The following is a 17455-nucleotide window of genomic DNA, read 5'->3' as shown; positions in this document are numbered from 1 at the left end:
AGCATAGACCTGAGCCTATGCAATGTGATAGGACTTTGACCAGAGCTGAACGGCAAGAACACAGACGTCGGAATGGGCTGTGTTTTTACTGTGGTGATTCCACTCATGCTATCTCCGATTGTCCTAAGCGCACTAAGCGGTTCGCTAGGTCTGCCACCATTGGTACGGTACAGTCTAAATTTCTTTTGTCCGTTACTCTGATTTGCTCTCTATAAGCAATAAATTACTTGGCACTCAGGAGATAGTTATGCAATTTGAGAAGTTCATTTATTCAGTGCATCCAGTTCAAAATTAAACGTTTTCGGTCTAATCACAAGACCTTCATCAGAAACAGTTTTGAATACTGAAACACATATGCAAAAGAACAAAAAAGAAGTTTTTTAGACAAAATACAAGATGCACAGTACAATTATATGCGTATAGTACATTCTGCTCATCAAAAAAGAAAAACTACATCACATGTTAAGTGGCGAACAACAATGGTGGCGGTCTAGGTGGATCCAACCTGGTGTGCCGTGAGGCGTGGGTCTCGTTCAGGAGATGCTAAGGACCGTGAACGTGTAAAGGAAAACTGTTGTGAAGTGACCGGACCGAGTCTAGCCGAAGGACTAATAAAATGAAAGCCGACTGACCACCCCAAAAGGATACAGAGACTGAGGTGACCTCCCAAGACGCGGGGTCTTATGGCTAAGGTGCAGGGTGAGCTGCCTAAAACATAAAAACAGATATATGAATACATACAATAATGCCGTAGTGTAGATATGGTACAGAGCGACTGGGCATAAAATCCTATTAAACATGCCATAAGAGAGAACCGCCCCATGTGTGACCACCAGGAGCCTGTATCTAGATGTGTGGGTATAACCACAGAGTGCAATGCATGTAACTGGGGTAATATGCCCCCCAAGGTCCTAAACAATACCTGGAAGCCACAAGAAATATAAATGTGTCAGCCCTCAAGGTGCTAACTGCAGATGGAGTCCGGGAGAAAAAGGCGCCTGAGGAACATAACAGGATAGAGGTATAACATCATACATAGCACTGGCTCTGTCTGTAACCCAAGATGGGAAAACACCCCTGATATAATCGTAGTTACCTTTAGGAGTCTGGAGGTATAGGGGATTAGCGCTGCAGAGAGGCGAGATGCTCGCTAGGGTAGTGGCGCTATACAGGAGAGAAACAGGGAGTAGGTAACAGAGCCAAGATAAGTGCAGGACTGGGGGGGAAGGGGACATGAAGGAGGGCGCTGTAAAGAGGGAGCGCTACTATACCTGTAACCTCAGGGAGTGCTGGCGCGGTGCTGCAGAGATCGCGTGGCTCCCGGGACTGCTGACAAGCCGCGGCACTTCCGGATATAAGTGCGCGCTGCCAGAGAGTCAGCTGACCCATCGCGTCATAGAAACCACCTGACTAGCGAGGCTGCGCATGCGCAGAGAAAGAGCCGACATGAGGGGAACCCTAGAGAGCTAAAGCGCTAACGGCGCCTGTGCATAGGGACTAGCTATAGCGCTAACGGCGCCTGCGCATAGGGACTAGAGAATGGGAGCGCTGTCCATGATAACTGAAGCCGTGTACATGGGAGGGTAGGGCGCAGGGCGGGCCATAAGAGCACCGAAGTGCTGAAGGAGAGGCTGGAACGGATACATAGGCAAGGTTGGGGACCAATGTTAAAGGCAATCTACCCACTAGCAGAAATCAGAGCAGGTCCCTAAGGTGGTCACACAGGTGCTATATGTTTAACACTCTATAATATAATGGCATTATATGGGGATACTCTACCATGTGAGATAAAGCCAGTGCTCAGTGCAAAAAGGTGCAATTAACGGTTCTGTGGAGGAACAAGGGGAAAGTATGAGACATTTAAAATTGAAACAACAATAGTTAGACAAGGTCAATATACATCATCAAATAAGCTCTAAACGTACACAGTATATTACAAAAAAGCTGAGACGTCATAGTCCCTGTTTAATCCCTTAGGCTCTAGAGTCTGTAGTGTATAAATCCAGTATGCTTCCCTCCTTTGGAGCATACTGATACGGTTTTGGCCTCTTCTAGGGGTGTCTACCTGTTCTAGAACCTGGAAACGGAGTTGGGCAATGCTATGATTCTTTTCAGAAAAATGATATGGGAGGGGGAGGTGCGTCTTATTACATCGAATGGTGGATTTATGTTGGGCCACCCTATCCCTCACTGTTTGTGTGGTCTCCCCCACATAGGCCAAACCGCAAGGGCATTTGATAAGATAGACCACGAATGTGGATTCACAGGTATAGAACCCTTTGATAGGAATCGCCTTACCAGTTTGTGGGTGGAAGACAGAGGGACCCTTTTGAACGTTGCTGCACTGCAGACAGTTTAGGCAGGGAAATGTGCCTCGTCTCTGGGTTTGTAGAAAGGTTTGCTTGGGGACCATCGTGCCTGGGCCAACATCTGCCTTGACCAACCTATCCTTAAGATTCCTGGCTCGCTTAAAACATGACAGGAAAGGTACTTTGAACTCTGGAATGTTGGGATAACTTTTGGTTAGAATGTTCCAATGTCTCTTGATGGTAGACTGTACCAGGTTGGAGAAAGGATGAAAAGTAGAAACAAAGGGGATTCTCTTTTGGTTATCCTTGGGTTTGCTATATGATAAACTCCGTTTGGCATCCGTCAAGACCCCTTGGGGATAACCCCTGTCAGTAAATTTGTGTTCCATCTCAATGAGTCTGGTTTTTCTGATATTTTCATCAGAGACAATCCTGTCAACTCTATGGAACTGCGATTTGGGAATGGAGTTCTTAATGGAGGGTGGGTGGCAGCTGGTGAAATGTAGAAGACCATTGCGATCTGTTGGTTTAGTGAATAAATCTATTGCCAAGTGGCCCTCCCTCTCCTTGTAAATCAAGGTATCCAAAAAGCTGATCCTATGTGTGTCATGTTGTATGGAAAATTTGAGTTCAGGCCAGATGCTGTTGATGTGTTGGTCAAAAGGCAGGAGTGACTCCAGGGGACCGTCCCAGATGCAAAATATATCATCGATATATCTCCGCCAAACCCTGCAGTGAGTCATGAATAGGGGATGATTATACACGTAGTCATTTTCAAAGGCCGCCATATACGCTACGGCGTAAGGGGGCGATACGTTCGCACCCATTGCTGTGCCTTGTTGTTGGGCATAAAAGGTGTCCTGAAACATAAAGTAGTTTTCTTTAAGTACCAAGCCCAAAAGGTCGGCACAGAAATGGCGGATTTTGATATCTACTTTGTTATCACTCAGGAGTCTGTCCGTAGCTGCTAAGCCTTTCTCGTGGACTATTGAAGTGTACAAGCTGTTAACATCCCAAGTAATTAAAAGGGAAGAGGGAGATATAGGGCCCAGGGCTTTAATAACTTGAATAAAGTCATTAGTGTCCAGCAGAAAAGAGCGGGTGGTTTTAATTAGTGGCGTTAGGATTTTCTCCAGCACCATTGATAATGGAGACAGGACCGAATCGGTCAGGGATACAATAGGCCGTCCAGGTGGTTTGACTAGTCTTTTATGTATTTTGGGTAAAACATAAAATATGGGGGTGATGGGGTCCCTTTTAATGAGGAAATCCCTCATTTTACTGTCGATAGTGCCTGCTTGGTGGTGAAAATCTATGATAGGTGCGATTTTTTGGACCAACTGATTCAAAGGATTGTGTGGTATTACTTTGTACACCATAGTGTCCCCTAATTGTCTAAACACCTCCTCAAGGTAGTCTGTCCTATCCATGACGACCGTCGCCCCACCCTTATCTGCTGGTTTAATTATCAAAGATTTATCTGACGATAGTTGCTCCAGCGAAAGTCTCTCCGAGTGTGAGAGATTGGTGTGAAAATGGAACTTCCCCCGATCCATCTCTCGAGTCAATGTGTTAATGTCTCTCTCGACAAGGGAAACAAAAGTTTCCACCGGTGGATTAGACCGTGGTGGCATGTAAGAACTGCGGATTCGTAGGCCCAGGTCGCGGAGTTCAAGTAGGGTCTTGTCCTGCCTTGAAGGATTCAATGCAGGAGATTGTTCCGAGAAATGGACACGTAGTCTGAGGTTGCGATAAAACCTCTGTAGGTCCATATTGAGTTCAAATGAGTTAAACTTGTACATAGGACAGAAGGATAAACCCTTCTGAAGTACAGCCAGTTGATGTGTGTCCAAATTTTTCGAGGAGATATTTACTACCAGTGGGAGGTCCTTACCTGTGAGCGTGTTGCCATCTGGTTTCTGGGTTCCCCGGCGGCACTGGCCCCCCCGCCTCGTTTTCCCTTTTGGCGACCGCGGTTGTTCCCTAAAAAAGAAGAGTGGGAGATGGAAGAATTTGAGGTGCCGGGCCTGCTGTCGATGGAACCAGAAGAGCTTAGAGAGCTGTGTCGTCTGGTGGAATGCCGAGTATCCCGCCACTGGTAGACTCGGTTCTGTAAATAATCCTCGGTGTCTCGTAGGAATTTTGATCTTTTCCTCTTTTCTAATTCCAATCTGTGTGATCGTAATAGTTCTTGATTTTTTATCTTGAGTTCCTGGAACTCCTCCTGGGGCATAGTGCTGGTCAATTGGCTTTCGATAGCATTTATTTGGGCGTTTACCGTATCCAGGTTCTTCTGGAGAAAAGAGAGGGTTAAGGTCATGAGGTCCGCTGAGCATTTGTTCAGAATGTGTTCAAACTTTGTACAGTAATCTTTATCTTCCCTGAAGAAGGTCGGTTGTAAAGGGACCCGTAGGCCTCCACAGAACCGTTAATTGCACCTTTTTGCACTGAGCACTGGCTTTATCTCACATGGTAGAGTATCCCCATATAATGCCATTATATTATAGAGTGTTAAACATATAGCACCTGTGTGACCACCTTAGGGACCTGCTCTGATTTCTGCTAGTGGGTAGATTGCCTTTAACATTGGTCCCCAACCTTGCCTATGTATCCGTTCCAGCCTCTCCTTCAGCACTTCGGTGCTCTTATGGCCCGCCCTGCGCCCTACCCTCCCATGTACACGGCTTCAGTTATCATGGACAGCGCTCCCATTCTCTAGTCCCTATGCGCAGGCGCCGTTAGCGCTATAGCTAGTCCCTATGCACAGGCGCCGTTAGCGCTTTAGCTCTCTAGGGTTCCCCTCATGTCGGCTCTTTCTCTGCGCATGCGCAGCCTCGCTAGTCAGGTGGTTTCTATGACGCGATGGGTCAGCTGACTCTCTGGCAGCGCGCACTTATATCCGGAAGTGCCGCGGCTTGTCAGCAGTCCCGGGAGCCACGCGATCTCTGCAGCACCGCGCCAGCACTCCCTGAGGTTACAGGTATAGTAGCGCTCCCTCTTTACAGCGCCCTCCTTCATGTCCCCTTCCCCCCCAGTCCTGCACTTATCTTGGCTCTGTTACCTACTCCCTGTTTCTCTCCTGTATAGCGCCACTACCCTAGCGAGCATCTCGCCTCTCTGCAGCGCTAATCCCCTATACCTCCAGACTCCTAAAGGTAACTACGATTATATCAGGGGTGTTTTCCCATCTTGGGTTACAGACAGAGCCAGTGCTATGTATGATGTTATACCTCTATCCTGTTATGTTCCTCAGGCGCCTTTTTCTCCCGGACTCCATCTGCAGTTAGCACCTTGAGGGCTGACACATTTATATTTCTTGTGGCTTCCAGGTATTGTTTAGGACCTTGGGGGGCATATTACCCCAGTTACATGCATTGCACTCTGTGGTTATACCCACACATCTAGATACAGGCTCCTGGTGGTCACACATGGGGCGGTTCTCTCTTATGGCATGTTTAATAGGATTTTATGCCCAGTCGCTCTGTACCATATCTACACTACGGCATTATTGTATGTATTCATATATCTGTTTTTATGTTTTAGGCAGCTCACCCTGCACCTTAGCCATAAGACCCCGCGTCTTGGGAGGTCACCTCAGTCTCTGTATCCTTTTGGGGTGGTCAGTCGGCTTTCATTTTATTAGTCCTTCGGCTAGACTCGGTCCGGTCACTTCACAACAGTTTTCCTTTACACGTTCACGGTCCTTAGCATCTCCTGAACGAGACCCACGCCTCACGGCACACCAGGTTGGATCCACCTAGACCGCCACCATTGTTGTTCGCCACTTAACATGTGATGTAGTTTTTCTTTTTTGATGAGCAGAATGTACTATACGCATATAATTGTACTGTGCATCTTGTATTTTGTCTAAAAAACTTCTTTTTTGTTCTTTTGCATATGTGTTTCAGTATTCAAAACTGTTTCTGATGAAGGTCTTGTGATTAGACCGAAAACGTTTAATTTTGAACTGGATGCACTGAATAAATGAACTTCTCAAATTGCATAACTATCTCCTGAGTGCCAAGTAATTTATTGCTTATATTTGACGGGTTGGATACCTAACTTGTGCACCACCAAGAAGCCCTGAGTGCCGTGTCCTCTATTGCTATATGCTGATTTGCTCTCTGTCATCCTATTCTGTTATGGCATTTGTGGATTCATGAATTTGATGGACTTGGAGTATGCTAGGCGCTGTGGTTTTTTCTTGGAGCCCTTGCAGTATCCTAAGCGCACTAAGCGGTTCGCTAGGTCTGCCACCATTGGTACGGTACAGTCGAAATTTCTTTTGTCCGTTACTTTGATCTGCTCTTTGTCATCCTATTCTGTCATGGCATTTGTGGATTCAGGCGCTGCCCTGAATTTGATGGACTTGGAGTTTGGCAGGCGCTGTGGTTTTTTCTTGGAGCCCTTGCAGTATCTTATTCCATTGAGAGGAATTGATGCTACGCCTTTGGCCAAGAATAAGCCTCAGTACTGGACTCAATTGACCATGTGCATGGCTCCTGCACATCAGGAGGATATTCGCTTTTTGGTGTTGCATAATCTGCATGATGTGGTCGTTTTGGGGTTGCCATGGCTACAGGTCCATAATCCTGTATTGCATTGGAAATCTATGTCTGTGTCCGGCTGGGGTTGTCAGGGGGTACATTGTGATATTACATTGCTGTCAATTTCGCCTTCCACTCCTTCTGAAGTCCCTGAGTTTTTGTCAGATTACCGGGATGTATTTGAAGAGCCCAAATCCGATGCCTTACCTCCTCATAGGGATTGCGATTGTGCTATTAATTTGATTCCTGGTAGTAAGTTTCCTAAGGGCCGACTGTTTAATTTATCTGTGCCAGAGCACGCCGCTATGCGGAGTTATATAAAGGAATCCTTGGAGAAAGGTCATATTCGCCCGTCGTCATCACCGTTGGGAGCAGGGTTCTTTTTTGTGGCCAAGAAGGATGGCTCTTTGAGACCTTGTATTGATTACCGCCTTCTTAATAAGATCACAGTCAAATTTCAGTACCCTTTGCCGCTGCTGTCTGATTTGTTTGCTCGGATTAAGGGGGCTAGTTGGTTCACCAAGATAGATCTTCGAGGGGCGTATAATCTTGTGCGAATTAAACAGGGCGATGAATGGAAAACAGCATTTAATACGCCCGAGGGCCATTTTGAGTACCTGGTTATGCCATTCGGGCTTTCTAATGCTCCATCTGTGTTTCAGTCCTTTATGCATGACATCTTCCGAGAATACCTGGATAGATTCATGATTGTATATTTGGATGATATTTTGGTCTTTTCGGATGATTGGGAGTCTCATGTGAAGCAGGTCAGAATGGTGTTCCAGGTCCTTCGTGCGAATTCCTTGTTTGTGAAGGGGTCGAAATGTCTCTTTGGGGTTCAGAAGGTTTCATTTTTGGGTTTCATTTTTTTTCCCCTTCTACTATCGAGATGGACCCTGTTAAAGTTCAGGCCATTTATGATTGGACTCAGCCGACATCTGTGAAGAGCCTGCAGAAGTTCCTGGGCTTTGCTAATTTTTACCGTCGCTTCATCGCTAATTTTTCTAGTGTTGCTAAACCGTTGACTGATTTGACCAAGAAAGGTGCTGATGTGGTCAATTGGTCCTTGGCTGCTATAGAGGCTTTTCAGGAGTTGAAGCGTCGTTTTTCCTCTGCCCCTGTGTTGTGCCAGCCAGATGTTTCGCTCCCCTTTCAGGTTGAGGTTGATGCTTCTGAGATTGGAGCAGGGACTGTTTTGTCGCAAAGAAGTTCTGATGGCTCGGTGATGAAACCATGTGCCTTCTTTTCTAGAAAATTCTCGCCTGCTGAGCGCAATTATGATGTTGGCAATCGAGAGTTGTTGGCCATGAAGTGGGCATTCGAGGAGTGGCGACATTGGCTTGAAGGAGCCAAGCATCGCGTGGTGGTCTTGACGGATCACAAGAATTTGACTTATCTCGAGTCTGCCAAACGGTTGAATCCTAGACAGGCTCGATGGTCGCTGTTTTTCTCCCGTTTTGATTTTGTGGTTTCGTACCTTCCGGGCTCTAAGAATGTGAAGGCTGATGCCCTGTCAAGGAGTTTTGTGCCTGACTCTCCGAGTGTTCCTGAGACGGCGGGTATTCTCAAAGAGGGGGTAATTTTGTCTGCCATCTCCCCTGATTTGTGGCGTGTGCTGCAGAAGTTTTAGGCTGATAGACCTGACCGTTGTCCAGCGGAGAAACTGTTTGTCCCTGGTAGATCGACTAGTAGAGTTATCTCTGAGGTTCATTGTTCGGTGTTGGCGGCTCATACTGGAATCCTTGGTACCAGAGATTTGGTGGCTAGATCCTTTTGGTGGCCTTCTTTGTCACGGGATGTGCGTTCTTTTGTGCAGTCCTGTGGGACTTGTGCTCGGGCTAAGCCCTGCTGTTCTCATGCCAGTGGGTTGCTTTTGCCCTTGCCAGTCCCGAAGAGGCCCTGGACGCATATTTCCATGGATTTTATTTCAGATCTCCCTGTCTCTCAAAGGATGTCGGTCATTTGGGTGGTTTGTGATCGCTTCTCTAAGATGGTTCATTTGGTACCCTTGTCCAAAATTGCCTTCCTCCTCTGATTTGGTGCCATTGTTTTTCCAGCATGTGGTTCGTTTGCATGGCATTCCGGAGAACATCGTCTCGGACAGAGGTTCCCAGTTTGTTTCGAGGTTTTGGCGGTCCTTTTGTGCTAAGATGGGCATTTATTTGTCTTTTTCTTCGGCTTTCCATCCTCAGACAAATGGCCAAACCGAACGAACTAATCAGACTTTGGAGACATATCTGAGATGCTTTGTTTCTGCTGATCAGGATGATTGGGTGTCCTTCTTGCCTTTGGCTGAGTTCGCCCTTAATAATCGGGCCAGCTCGGCTATTTTGGTTTCGCCTTTTTTCTGTAATTCTGGTTTCCATCCTCGTTTCTCTTCAGGGCAGGTTGAGCCTTCGGACTGTCCTGGTGTGGATACGGTGGTGGACAGGTTGCAGCAGATTTGGACTCATGTGGTGGACAATTTGACATTGTCCCAGGAGAAGGCTCAACGTTTCGCTAACCGCCGGCGCTGTGTTGGTCCCTGACTTCGTGTTGGGGATTTGGTTTGGTTGCCATCTCGTCATGTTCCTATGAAGGTTTCCTCTCCTAAGTTTAAGCCTCGTTTCATTGGTCCGTATAAGATTTCTGAGGTTCTCAATCCTGTGTCATTTCGTTTGGCCCTTCCAGCTTCTTTTGCCATCCATAATGTGTTCCATAGGTCGTTATTGCGGAGATACGTGGCGCCTATGGTTCCCTCCGTTGATCCTCCTGCCCCGGTGTTGGTCGAGGGGGAGTTGGAGTATGTGGTGGAGAAGATTTTGGATTCTCGTATTTCGAGGCGGAAGCTCCAGTACCTGGTCAAGTGGAAGGGTTATGGTCAGGAAGATAATTCCTGGGTTTTTGCCTCTGATGTTCATGCTGCCGATCTAGTTCGTGCCTTTCATTTGGCTCATCCTGATCGGCCTGGGGGCTCTGGTGAGGGTTCGGTGACCCCTCCTCAAGGGGGGGTACTGTTGTGAATTCTGTTTTCGAACTCCCTCCTGTGGTCATGAATGGTACTTCGGCGAGTTCTGTCCATGGACTCCCTCTGGTGGCTGTGAGTGGAGCTGCTGCTTCTGAGGTTCCTTCCACAGGTGACGTAGTTTATTCTTTGGCTGGCTGTTTTATTTAACTCCACTCAGATCGTTACTCCATGCCAGCTGTCAATGTTCTTGTACTGGTTCAGTTCGCTCTTGGATCTTTCTGGTGACCTGTCTACTCCAGCAGAAGCTAAGTCCCTGCTAGTTATTATTTGTTCATTGTTTCCTTGTCCAGTTGGCTATCATGATTTTGCCTTGCTAGCTGGAAGCTCTGGGATGCAGAGTGGCACCTCCGCACCGTGAGTCAGTGCGGAGGTCTTTTTGCACACTCTGCGTGGTCTTTTGTAGTTTTTTGTGCTGACTGCAAAGATACCTTTCCTATCATCAGTCTGTTTAGTAAGTCTGGCCTCCCTTTGCTGAAACCTGTTTCATTTCTGTGTTTGTGACTTTCATCTTAACTCACAGTCAATATATGTGGGGGGCTGCCTTTTCCTTTGGGGAATTTCTCTGAGGCAAGGTAGGCTTTATTTTCTATCTTTAGAGCTAGTTAGCTCTTAGGCTGTGAAGAGGCGTCTAGGACGTGTTAGGTACGCTCCACGGCTATTTCTAGTTGTGTGATAGGATTAGGGGTTGCGGTCAGCAGAGCTCCCACTTCCCAGAGCTTGTCCTGTGTGAGTTTAACTATCAGGTCGTTCCGGGTGCTCCTAACCACCAGGTCCATAAGACAGACCACTATGGAGGTCCGCGCCAGCTCTGAAAACGACCTCCGTAGCAATCTGTGTGGGCACTGAAAGGGGAGTTTAATGCCATTTCTTGTCTTAGGCCCATCCATGAGTTAAAAATGTTTTTCTATAATTTCACACAACCTCCTTAAGATTGTTCCTTATTGGGTGTGGCCAGCCTGGTGCAATTTTTGGCACGTAATATGCATACCGTTAGGCAATGCTCATTTTTTGAGATGTTACAAAACAGGTTTTTCAGGGGTCAAATTGGTTCAGAAAAGTTTTTCTTTAACTGAAGTTGTTTTAGAAGAGTTTTTTCCTAAAAAGTTGTTTGCAGGCTTTGGATTGGACGGTGCCTAGTTTGATGCAGTTTTCATCAGGATACACTTCAAAGAAGTGAAATGCACTTTATTTTTTCCACCAGGCATTTCCAAAAAAACTTGTGAGGAAAAAAAAACCTCCACATTAACAGCAAAGTGGATTTCCCACATTAATGAATAGGAAGAGGTTTCCTAGGGTTTTTGAGGGGAATTTGGAAAGCAAAATTCCTAAAAAACTTCTAACCAAAAAACCTCTGTATGAATATAGAATTAGGATTGGAGTCTGCTTGCCAGTTTAAACAGTCGTCACTTGACCACACATTAGCGAGTTGTATCCCTATGTCACCTTTTCCTGTTACTCTCAATAGAACACTGAGAGAAGCAGGTGAGAATCTAGTCGGCACGTGAGTGCTGCTACGCAAATCCCATACTTGGGGTCACGTGGTGACAATTTCAGTTGGCACGATTATTACACACTGTTGGGACTGAATTACCTGTAGTGCTTACTAAAAGTTTACATTGAGCTGGACAACCCCTTTGAAGGGAACCTGACAACTGATACATGCTGCCCGATCCTTGGGTAGCATGCATGTATCAGTTACTGGCTGTATGATGCCAGCCATGTATGTTTGACCTGAAGCAAAGCAGCATTTCAGAGAAAAACATACTTGAAAATCTGCCGGTGACTGAGCTGCACGTGTGACTAGTCAGAGAGGCGGGTCCCCAGCAGCTTATCCCCGCCTCCTCCCCCTGAGTGACAGGTCTGTCTCTATACATGCACACAGGGGGCTGGCTTTCTCGACTAGTCATTTTGTGACTTTTAAACTAAATGGTGTGGCGCTTCAGAGATAAGCAAACCTGGTTGAGATCATACAGCCAGTGCCTGATGAATGCTGCTTGTGGGCCGGGCAGTGGGCTCCCATTACGGACAGGAGCAATGAACTTTCTGATAAGTGTTTAATACCATAGATGATCCATGTTGAACAAGGACTACTTATGGCTGCTGTAAAAGCCTTTATAGAAGAGTGAACCAAAAATTCATTTCATAAAAGTTTTTTAACTTAGTAAGTCAAAACCTTTCTATGAATTAACCTTGGAAACTGTAATGAAGTCTTTATAATGATTAGTATGGACACCTGTCCTGTCTCATGTATATTAATACTGTCTGCATTGTTGAGACGGTGTCATCGATGGGATTTTCAAGTGATTCTATAAAATGTGTTACATATAGAGTTTAGGTGACTTTTTTCTCATTTTCAATGCTCATTTAAAGCTATTAGAAACATATATGGATCCATATGTATGCATTTTGACTCTTCTTCTGCTCTCCTCCAGGTTATCAACCAGAGCTCCTATGTTCTACCAAGGATTTGTTAGGTCTTCTAATTTTGGTTCTTCCATTGAGAGTACGTTCTTGCTGCCCTCCTGCGCTCTTCGCAGCTCCCTTTCTGTCAGACAGAATACAATACTTAGCCTGGATCCAGCTTTGTTCTGGTAGTTATTGCAGCTTTTCTCTCAGAAGTGACAATTTTAACTCACGGTGAGACAAAAATAGGTTCACAGTCATCAATGCTTTTCCCCAGTCTTTTCATAAAAGTACACTATTATACAAAATTAATTGGTCAAATAATAGGAGGACAATTTTGTGAAAAATGTTTCTGAAAAACTCATAAAAAGCTACCTTGCTGATAATCTCTGCGGGCAGCTAATGGCATAGTGCTCTTATGATTGCAAGGAGAAAACACGCAATTCTGTTGCTGACACGTAATTGATTCTGACTGATTGCCAAGGGCAGTGTCACAGTCTGCTGTGCACTAGTTATAGAAATGCTGCCCACTTTGCTAGGGTCAATTAATGGTTACAGTATGTGTAGGAGACAATTGTCAGAGGTTTGGTATTGGTTTGGTATTATACAATGGAAGTATAAAGAAGAAGATAAGCAGTAGTAAAAAGACGGTGTCCTCCCATCAGTTCCCAGCAACGACTAAAAATATAATCTTACTGCAGTTGTGGGCAAATCATTTTCCTGAGGGGCCTCATGACAAACAGTGACTGTGTTGGAGGCTGAACCAATAGGCTGAAATTAATTTTGATCAATATTAATATTAACATATTAATTATGATTATTATTTTAAGTTAATGTTAATTGTATCACTTAATATTGAGCCGTATTAAGTATGGTGACATCCTGTGATATACCATTTGAGGCTGCACACAGACAGACAACTATATTCTACATGAGCCCCCAACACAGCCCCCTACATACAAAGTAAGCAGGAACCTGGATGCAAAGCGCAGACAGTGACAAGGTGGAAGTTACCAATGAAACTGTTTATTTCCCTAATGTGGCGGGAAATTGAGGTAACTATAGCAGTGGTAAATAGTACAGAACAGGGTAATTACATCATGAAATATACAATATCAGATATACATTGAATCCTCAGGTTCACTCTATTATACACTCTGTTATATATTCTTATAGCTTTGTATCAGGTATGATTATCCCAATAACAAGAGAGCCACTGCTGTGATAAAGAACGCAAGTAAGCGTTCAAAACGCGTCTTGCTCCCTTGCCCTGTCTATGCAACCATAGTAATTTTTATAAATTTTTAATGGACTTTAAATAAAGAAAGAAATATTTTACCAGACTCTGGAACAACAACCTTTTTTTTCCTTGAGTATATTATCTGGTGTGGATCCACATGGTCCCGCGCAAGCTGGACTTCAAGTACTAGGTGAGCTGCTTTCTCTTTACTATAAGTGAATTCACAAGAATTCCTGACATAGTCTAGCAAGACTCGCTGGGTCTCCTTCGCTTCACCCTGTTTTTTTATACTAGCCCAGGCTGACCCCTCTATCGTACTTCAGTGCTCAAATCAATGACTCAGCTTACTCGTGCCTCCCGTTCACCACTGCAGGTGTCCATCCCCGAGCGTTGTTTCCTCACAGATCTTCGATCCTTGACAGAAGTCAAATGTCTCTTGTACCGGGTGGGATGATAGCTGGGCCTCTGCTCTTGACTTGCGTCATGTGGGATCCGGGTCTTGACCGGCGTGGTTCTGGTCTTCATGGCTTGACCAGCATAGTATGGACTCTGGTACCTGGCTGGCTCAGGTCTGGTCTTTAGGCATTGCTCAGATTTGTCTAGATTCCAGGGCTTGTTGAGCGCTGACTGGGTTCTGCTTCCAGGTGTGCCACAAGCCACTGGTTCACGCTTCCTGCCAGGGCAATTCTGGCAAATGCCAGAAGGGCCTGTCTGGTCATGGCCTGCCTTGTCTGCTACGTTCAAGAAGGTACACATGGCACTCAAGGTACTCATTGGTGGTGCACAAGTCAGGTTTCCAGCCCGTCAATTAGTAATCACAAAACACTTGGCACTCCCAGCATTCTCCGGGAAGACCGGCGTCTCTGCACCTCAGATCTGGAAGCTCAAGCACCAGCCCATATTGCGACTCCTCGACCTTCCTTTGTGCCTTTATGCTTAGGCATATTCCAGGACCCTTAAGGTGTAACTCTCCCAGGTCATATTGACACGCAGGCCTGCAGGCCCATATATCGTGCTCATTCCAGTTTTGTTAAAGAATATTCTGATGAAGGTCTTGTGAATAGACCGAAAAAGTTTAAAATCTTTGAACTGGATGCACAATAAATGAAATGTTCAACTTTTTTCTGCAAAAAACTACTGAGTGCCAAGTGTTTTGTCTGCTACGTTAACAGAATCAGTGTTCTCAAGATACCCATACTGTTAAGAGTTGTGATGGAGCACAAAGTTGCTGACTCCGTCACTTACCCCAGCATGCCACGGGTATGATTAGAAATATTGGTCTTGTCGAAAATCTTCTTTTCCTCCATCCAGGGTAATATTAGTATTATATCCCATCTGGTTCATGGAGAAGGGGACAACATCGGCCTATGTGATTTCAAATGCCAGGGCTGAATTTCAGCCCCAGTCCGTACCTGCAGCCTGGCACCCTGGCCTCAGCGTCTACCGAAACACACATCTGTCCATCCCTTCTCTTGGCACCAAATCTCTTCCATTTTTGAGGCTCTAGCCTTTTATACTACTGCATCATCAAGGTCACCTGATTCGGTGCTCCATCTAAACTAGGCCCTTCTGAAACTCTCCTTCTTCCGTTCGGTTCTGCAGGGTCCAATTTGGACAGTAGATGGCAGTCCTCATGCATAAATGCTACATAGTGCTGGTGATACTCATCCTTGATATCACACACTCTTACTGCAGCGCCCCAGGGTCCTGGTCCTTGCAGTAATGTCGTTCTTCCACCAGGGGGAGTGATGTTACGTCTGAGGGCAATAAAGGAGATCACCTTACCAGGTATCACAAACCACACAACACACTTCACACTCCAGTCCACCAGGGGGAGCTATGCTCCTATCTAGTAGGGCACTCCTCACAGTTGGGTAAAACTGGTGGCTTGGATAGGAAGTCAGGCAGAAGCTGACTGGGCATTGACCCAGGCAGAGGCTGGCTGGGGATTGACCGAGACAGAATCTGACTGGGCTTCACCCAGGCAGCATCTGTCAGGCAGACAGGGGAAAGGAGGAACATCAAACAGCTGCAGACAGAGAGGTCCCTGACAGGGGTGGGATCCTGTCAGAGGCCTAGATAGAGGGTTATGGGGCTGCACCTGCCCGGACGTGCGGCAGCATCCTAAGAAAGGACACAAAGAGAATTGCGTTGCTGAGAGTGAGAAACGAAGTCATAGCACAAGGAGAGGAATCCAGAGGGAGTTCTGCCCTGCAATAGGCTGCCTCCCTCTGAGGCGCAGATGCTGGTAGCCAGAACACCGAGGGAGTAAGGAACTCTATGCTTTACTTCAGAGACTGGCAGGACAGTTAATTCCACGTTAGCTGCCCGACCTTACACCCAGGAGGCACGGTGGCAACTTGTGGGGGTTGGGGCGTCTCTAGAGTCCCTATAAAAAGCCTCAGGCCATCAATCATACGGGTTTGTCCTATCCATACCATCTGGGGGACAGAGAGAAAGAGACAGAACACCTAGAACACCGACATCAGTTGTGAGGACCTCATCGAGAAGCCCAGTAGGGAGGTACTACAACACTCAGGCGCTAGAGGAAGGCTACTGATTTCCACCTGGATAAGAGGTCTCTGGAGTTGCCTTCAGACCGGCCGCACTCTGCCTGCCCTGTGATCTGGTGCTCTGGACTGTGAACGCTGAAGCCTTCAGTAAAGGTAAAGAGACTGCAACCTTGTGTCCTCGTTATTCACTGCGCCTTACAACATCCACCATTCTCCATCTACACTCTGGGAAGCCCTGGGGATACACTTCACCTGTGGGAAGGTATACCATCTAGCTGCCATAACATCACCCCAGCGAACCCCTAAGCAGCGTCGGTCACCCTGACCGAATACCACAGGTGGTGTCACGAACATTTCCCCTTTAAAGACCTTTCCCCCATTTATTAACGGACGACCCCTAGGGCCATGGACCGGGTCAGCCACCATGACATCCCCACTGAGAACAGAAGAAAGGCCCGGATCCGAGTACCCCACTGCCCTACACGGGGGGGGCGATCCATTACAACAGTATGAACCCTCAAACAGCCACTGTATACACACACCATTCCCATACACTAGTGTAAATAAATAATCGTGTTCACAGCCGTTGAAGGGAGGTGCCAGAGTAGGTTCCTACACAGTAAGATATATAGCAAAAAAACTCAGCACTGAACGTGATCAAGTGAGGTTTTAATGGTGTCCACAAAGTAGTAACAGAAATGTTTTGGTCCTGATAATGGATCTTCATCAGTCACCGTTATAGTATATGTAGAGATATGGGTGGACCCATGAGATCACTTATTGCTAGAGGTAGTCAGACCATATAGTAGAGTGCTGCCTGCATATAGAGGAGGAATGACCTGTATGAGGGCTAGCCGGTCTCCAGAAAGCCCGGGTAGTAGAAAGACCGGCACAGGGAACAGCCAGAGGAACAGATGGGGCCCACGGCCGCACTTTGCCCAGGTCTGTCTTATATACAGACATGGATTGTCTGTATATGGCCTCCAATTCACTAATTAAATGTATCCCTACAGGCAGTAATTAGCTGTGACTAGACACTGCCAATGACAGTGCTTCCAAAAACAAACACTTTTGAATTGCCAAGAGGCAAGTAGATGTCAAACAGCTTTGTTATCTCCGATCCTCTCTCAAAGAATATTTGCAATAAACGTCCAACATAGATGGTGATAGGGAAATTTAATCTGGCCAACTTTTATACACAAAGTGCATCTGAAAGACGCATTTAACGCTTTTCATTTTGAATTAGGCCATCCTAACCATACATTAGAGGTAGGTGGAAGGTCCTTAAAGATGATTTCAGGGAATTAGGCTGCAAGCTGAAAGCAAGGACCTCCAACGTAGTATTTTCCGAAATACTGCCTGTACCACGTGCCATGCCAGAAAGGCAACAGGAGACTAGGGAGGTTAATAAGTGGCTCAAGAATTGGTGAAGGAAG

General features: G+C 46.2%; 1 long non-coding RNA gene across 2 annotated transcripts; it reads right to left on the bottom strand.

Moving 5' to 3' along the window:
* Positions 1-255: 255 nt before the first annotated feature.
* On the bottom strand, positions 256-4457 carry LOC138674157 (uncharacterized). 2 transcript variants are annotated; one of them, XR_011320512.1, is made up of 4 exons: positions 4204-4457; positions 1780-1828; positions 649-708; positions 256-543 (listed from the first exon to the last, which is right to left on the bottom strand). It is a non-coding gene; the product is annotated as an uncharacterized lncRNA (long non-coding RNA). The 2 variants fall into 2 exon arrangements; XR_011320511.1 differs by having other exon boundaries at positions 256-708.
* Positions 4458-17455: the final 12998 nt, after the last annotated feature.

The sequence above is a fragment of the Ranitomeya imitator genome, chromosome 4, assembly GCF_032444005.1.
Source record: "Ranitomeya imitator isolate aRanImi1 chromosome 4, aRanImi1.pri, whole genome shotgun sequence".
Lineage (NCBI taxonomy): Eukaryota > Metazoa > Chordata > Amphibia > Anura > Dendrobatidae > Ranitomeya > Ranitomeya imitator.
This window is presented reverse-complemented; position numbering and strand designations above follow the sequence as displayed.